Source organism: Girardinichthys multiradiatus, chromosome 18 (assembly GCF_021462225.1).
Source record: "Girardinichthys multiradiatus isolate DD_20200921_A chromosome 18, DD_fGirMul_XY1, whole genome shotgun sequence".
NCBI classification, from domain to species: Eukaryota; Metazoa; Chordata; class Actinopteri; order Cyprinodontiformes; family Goodeidae; genus Girardinichthys; species Girardinichthys multiradiatus.
Window position 1 is genome coordinate 4,977,308 of NC_061810.1, and position 6,510 is coordinate 4,983,817.

A 6,510-nucleotide genomic window follows, 5' to 3' on the forward strand; every position below is an offset into this window, starting at 1 on the left:
TTAATGTGTAGCATGTATACTATCATGCACTTAATTTTTAAAATAGTAATCTATAATATCTAAGTAAATTTTGAGTTCTCTTGATCCCTTCTTTGTGTTTTCCAGGGTGTACAGATTCCCGAAATTGAATGGGAGGACAGCAGGCTTCCTCTTCCCGAAGAGTCAAATGTCACAGTACCAAACTCTAATTTGCAACTGACTGACGAACAAATGGCAGCCTTGAGAAATGCAGTAAACCCAAAAGCCACATCACTGTCTTCTGGATGTGACATTTATATTGCTGCTGTTCAATTTTGTGAGCAGTTTTTTACTATGTGAAAGTTGTCCAGTTTACGGAACTGTATTGCTATCACAAAGGGAAAAGAAATTCGAGCGAAATGCTGAGAAAAGGAGCAAAATGCTGATCATGTTACCACAAAGGTGAATTTTAGTGCTTTTATGGTAGACATGTTTGTAATGTGATTGTTTTTTTTTTCTTTACTCAAAAGGAACTTAGTAGGTACATTTGTACATTGTTGTAGGACTTTAAATTTCTTGCATTAGAAGAATCAGAAAAAGTTTAGTTTTTATGTACTTTATTTTCTAATACTTCAAGCATATATGAACTCATCTAACTACATTCAATAAACTTTTGCATAAAAAACAATTTCAGTTTCATATTTAAAACTGAGCTTGTGCGAGAGGTCAAGAGATATTGACTAGAAATAGTCGGGCTCGCCTCCACGCACAGCGTGGGCTCTGGAACCCATCTCCTTGAGAGGGGTTGGACTCTGTTCTACTCTGGAGTGGCCCACGGGGAGAGGCGGCGGGCTGGTGTGGGTTTGCTTGTTGCCCCCCAGCTCAGCCGTCTCGTGTTGGGGTTTACCCCAGTGGATGAGAGGGTCGTATCTCTGCGCCTTCGGGTTGGGGAGAGGTCTCTGACTATCATTTCGGCCTATGGGCCGAGTGGCAGTGCAGAGTACCCGGCCTTCTTGGCGTCCCTGTCGGGGGTGCTGGATAGTGCCCCTCCCGGGGACTCCATTATTCTGCTGGGGGACTTCAACGCCCACGTGGGGAACGACAGTGACACCTGGAGAGGCGTGATCGGGAGGAATGGCCTCCCTGATCTGAATCCGAGTGGTGTTTTTTCATTGGACTTCTGTGCTAGTCACGGATTGTCCATAACGAACACCATGTTCAAACATAAGGGTGTCCATCAGTGGACTTGGCACCAGGACACCCTAGGCAGGAGGTCGATGATCGACTTTGTTGTCGTATCATCAGATCTTCGGCCGCATGTTTTGGACACTCGGGTGAAGAGAGGGGCTGAGCTGTCCACTGATCATCACCTGGTGGTGAGTTGGATCTGCTGGAGGAGGAGAAAGCCAGTCAGACTTGGCAGGCCCAAGCGCATAGTGAGGGTCTGCTGGGAACATCTGGCGGAGCCCTCGGCCAGGGATGTATTCAACTCCCACCTCCGGGAGAGCTTCGACCAGATCCCGGGGGATGTTGGAGACATAGAGTCCGAGTGGACCATGTTCTCCGCATCTATTGTCGATGCTGCTGCCCGTAGCTGTGGCCGTAAGGTCTGCGGTTCCTGTCGCGGCGGCAATCCCAGAACCCGGTGGTGGACACCGGCAGTAAGGGATGCTGTTAAGCTGAAGAAGGAGTCCTATCGGCTGTGGTTGGCTTGTGGGACTCCTGAGGCATCTGACGGGTACCGTGGGGCCAAGCGTGCTGCGGCCCGGGCTGTGGCAGAGGCAAAAACACGGGCCTGGGAGGAGTTCGGTGAGGCCATGGAGGACTACCAGTTGGCCTCGAAGCGATTCTGGCAAACCGTCCGTCGCCTCAGGAGGGGGAAGCAGTGCTTCGCCAACACTGTTTATAGTGGGGGCGGGAGACTGCTGACCTCGACTGAGGACATTATCGGGCGGTGGAAGGAGTACTTCGAGGATCTCCTCAATCCTGCCATCACGCATTCCGTAGTGGAAACAGAGGCTGGGGACTCGGGGTTGGACTCTTTCATCACCCAGGCTGAAGTCACCGAGGTGGTTAAAAAGCTCCGCGGTGGCAAGGCTTCGGGGGTGGATGAGATCCTCCCTGAGTACCTCAAGTCTCTGGATGTTGTACGGCTGTCATGGTTGACACGTCTCTTCAACATTGCGTGGCGGTCGGGGACAGTGCCTCTGGACTGGCAGACTGGGGTGGTGGTCTCCTTTCATAAGAAGGGGGACCGGAGGGTGTGTTCCAACTACAGGGGGATCACACTCCTCAGCCTCCCTGGTAAGGCCTACGCCAGGGTATTGGAGAGGAGAGTCCGACCGATAGTCGAACCTCGGCTTCAGGAGGAGCAGTGTGGTTTTCGTCCCGGCCGTGGAACACTGGACCAGCTCTACACCCTCTACAGGGTGCTCGAGGGTTCATGGGAGTTTGCCCAACTGGTTCACATGTGTTTTGTGGACCTGGAGAAGGCATTCGACTGTGTCCCTCGTGATGCCCTGTGGGGGGTGCTCCAGGAGTATGGAATCGGGGGCCCTTTACTAGGGGCCATCCGGTCCCTCTACGAGCGGAGCAGGAGTTTGGTCCGCATTGCCGGCACTAAGTCGGACCTGTTCCCAGTGCATGTTGGACTCCGGCAGGGCTGCCCTTTGTCACCGGTCCTGTTCATAACTTTTATGGACAGGATTTCTAGATGCAGCCAAGGGCCGGAGGGGGTCGGGTTTGGGGACCAGTGGATTTCGTCTCTTCTTTTTGCAGATGACGTGGTCCTGCTGGCCCCCTCTAGCCAAGACCTACAGCAGGCGCTGTGGCGGTTCGCAGCCGAGTGTGAAGCGGCTGGGATGAGGATCAGCTCCTCCAAGTCCGAGGCCATGGTACTCGACTGGAAAAGGGTGGCTTGTCCTCTTCAGGTTGGAGGGGAGTTCCTGCCTCAAGTGGAGGAGTTTAAGTATCTCGGGGTCTTGTTCACGAGTGAGGGAAGAATGGAGCGGGAGATTGACAGACGGACGGTGGCTAATTGTTGGGGGAAATAATGAGATCCCGGATACAAGTGGCTGAAATGAGCTTCCTCCGGTGGCCGGGCACTCCCTTAGAGATAGGGTGAGGAGCTCGGCCATCCGGGAGGGGCTCGGAGTAGAGCCGCTGCTCCTCCACATCGAGAGGAGCCAGTTGAGGTGGCTCGGGCATCTATACCGGATGCCTCCTGGACGCCTTCCTTGGGAGGTGTTCCAGGCACGTCCCACCGGGAGGAGGCCCAGGGGACGGCCCAGGACACGCTGGAGGGACTATGTCTCTCGGCTGGCCTGGGAACGCCTTGGGCTCCCCCTGGAGGAACTGGAGGAGGTGTCTGGAGAGAGGGACGTCTGGGCGTCTCTGTTGAGTCTGCTGCCCCCGCGACCCGGTCCCGGATAAAGCGGAAGACGACGAGTACGAGTACGAGTATTTAAAACTGCCTGTACAAACAGTACTGACTCAGAGAAATGAAATATCTGCTCTGAACATGGTGTTACTCTAGTTTGGAATTTGACAAAACTAGAGTAACACAACAATGTTGTGTTATTCTAACGAGTAATACATATGATTACATATAATCATATGTATCGAACTTGTGATCTGACAAATCAGAAAATTGAAATGAATCTACATTTCAACAAAACTTTCATTTTAACAAAGCTGCTTCACAAACAAAGAATTGCTACAGCTTAAATGTAGATTTTTTTTTTTTAACCGGTCGATCATTCAAAGCAAGCCAAAGCCAGTTTGCGTACAGGAAATGCATGCTAAAAAATCATCAGTGAAAGATTTGTAATCCCTGTAATGAGAAGGAATTATTAACGTTTCGTAGCATGTGGCAGCTGTTGGGTAGTTTCCGTGAACAATCTCCATAGACAGACTTGCCGGCAGATTTTCCCATCTGGTCCAGAATTTCATCATGTCTTTCAGTTTAGGTTGTGTGGCTTTGGAAGAGAACAAAGCCACAATCACGTTTTCAAATCTAATTTACCATACATCCGTATGTTAGTAAAACTAAAGTAACTAGAAATATTGACAGTTTTACTTTTTATCAAAATCCAAGTCAGTTCTGGAGCTACATGTTGGGATAGAGCTAGACTACACAGAGAGAACACACAAACATGCATGCACTTCAACTGTTTGAATTATGAGCTAAGATTAAAACTGAATTGTGAGGTACCACTGCAAACAACTAAGAAAAAAATTATCCTACGGGGATGCTTCATATAAAAGTTAGATGAAAATTTCCAATCAGACATTGTTAACATTACCATTTGCAATGAATGAACTGTTTCAGATATCCTGAAATGCGGCATTTGGTTTCCTTTGAGCAGTCGTCATCTTCATCACTTCCGTCATCTGTTTCTGGCCAAGTGATATGCTGAAGTACCACCTAAGTTTAGTATAAAAACCTAATTGCGTTGTGTTTAACAGAAGTTTACAAAGAAAATGTGTTATATAAACGGCATTTCATTAAAACAATAACAGATGCAACACCATAATTCCGGTTATTTAAATTTACCTCTGGACACAGGGATACTTCCTCCCTTGGAAAAAGCAGCGGTAAAGCATCAGGTCGCCGAGTTACCAGTGACCATATTGGGATTTCTTTCAAGCCTCATCTAAGTTGCTTTATTTGTCTTGCGATGCGTCCAAGAACCTATTTTAGAAACCGGTAATTTATTTCTAAACAACTCATTTCCTTAAAGTCAGTGTGCTATTCTGGTTATTGAAACTAATAACAGGGATCAAAGCAGTATACAGTAAAACACAATGTGTATACAAAAATTGCAATTCATATGACACTCAAGATATGACATTCTTTACAATTAACAACTAATGTAAAAAGATTAATCTTTAAGTGAATCACTTGAGTTTTTCAAGACCTCAGAGAAAGTATGAGACTGTTCCTCAGGATCAAAGCTTAAGCTTAAAAAGCTGTCATTTGTCTGTGAGGCAATCTAAAAGAATTGAAATAAAACAATTTGTTCGAAAGATTCTACCCCTTACCTTTGATTATGTTTATAGAAAACACTTAAGATAAATTGGTGCCAGACTATTTAAAAATGTAAAAACAATGGTAAACCTGCACAATTCTTTATCCTTCTGTGTATCAAAATTGGATTTTAAATAAAATGTCATTTAAAACATAAGTTAAAGAAAAAAATGCATGCAGTAGAAATGAATGTTGACTCACTGCATGAAGTAACAGCTTCTCAAAAAGCCACTTCCTATTGTTCTCTGTGGGGCAAGGAAGGTCCCATGAATATGCCAAGCTCTGTACTCTTTCCATTTGAGTATCAGAGAGCCTGGATTCTCCTTCGAGATGCAAAATACATCACAAAGAACTCAGAGGAAAAAAAAGCAAGAAAGAACTACAATAGCTTAATACACATAAAATTCTATTTTTTAGAATTGGGGGGCATACAGGATTGATGGTTTCCCTGATGTCTAGGTCTGGGCAGTCCTCCAGGGTGATAGTTGCTGTTTCTGGACTGCCACCAAATAGAACATGAATAACAGCAGGACTAAGTCCTGACAGGCGTGGTCCTCCATGAAGGAAAGAGTGGCCTACCATTCTGCCAGCCACTAAGAACATGTCACTTTCAACAAGAAAGAGAGAGGCTGATGGGATCCAGTGGCCAGGTTCTCCTTCGAAAAGTCGTGTAACAATGGAGTTTCCTGTTCAATACATCAACAATATAAGAAAATAAGTAATACAGATGCATAAAGACCAATGTTTAACACTATACTGCCTCACCTATATTTTGGCTACACAGTAATGGTTTCATAAATTTTTAGAAATACTGTACCTTCTTCATATCAAAATTCACAACAATACATGGAACTGAATGTTTGAGTTATCAATATTAACTAACAATGAGATTTTACACATGACAGGTGTTTGTGTAATATAAAGTGAACACAAATGACATACCAAAGTTTATAGAAAAACCCGACTTCAATTTTTTCAGTATGGAAAAAAAAAAAAGGTGGTTTACACCCAGTCCCACAGCAACATCTCCTGCAAAGTAAATGTTTTCACAGGTCAGACATACTCTGAATTGAAAACAAGTTATGTGTAAAACTTGTGACTTTTAATTACTTTACCTTCAAGCGTACAATTAAGGGGGCATGCCCATTGCACATTTGGTCGCTTATAGAAGGAAATCAGAGCCATGTCTTTTTCTGCAGGGCTGTCTCTTAAATCCATCTTCAACAGCAAGGGGTTCTCCATTGCATGTATTTGAAGGAAATGGTCTGCACAGCGAGAAATGGCCTTTGAAGCATCGCATATTTATACCACTCTAAGAGGAAAAAAAAATTAGTTAATGTCGTTATAGGAAAAAGTTTAAATTTGAGACAGTACTTGAAGAGCTTGGGCATCAAAAACAAAAACCAAAGTAAGGTCAGTGTAGAAAAAAATAAAAACAAAAAATTGAATTTATTTTTTTCAAAAGTCGTTAATACCAAGTAAGCGTTAGAACACATGCCAAATTCCTTTGGAAGACAATTTCT

General features: G+C 45.1%; 1 long non-coding RNA gene across 1 annotated transcript; it reads right to left on the reverse strand.

Annotated features, from left to right (window-relative positions):
- Window positions 1-3,813: 3,813 nt before the first annotated feature.
- On the reverse strand, window positions 3,814-5,321 carry LOC124883827. Its single transcript, XR_007042325.1, has 3 exons — window positions 5,189-5,321; window positions 4,263-4,651; window positions 3,814-3,935 (listed from the first exon to the last, which is right to left on the reverse strand). It is a non-coding gene; the product is annotated as an uncharacterized LOC124883827 (long non-coding RNA).
- Window positions 5,322-6,510: the final 1,189 nt, after the last annotated feature.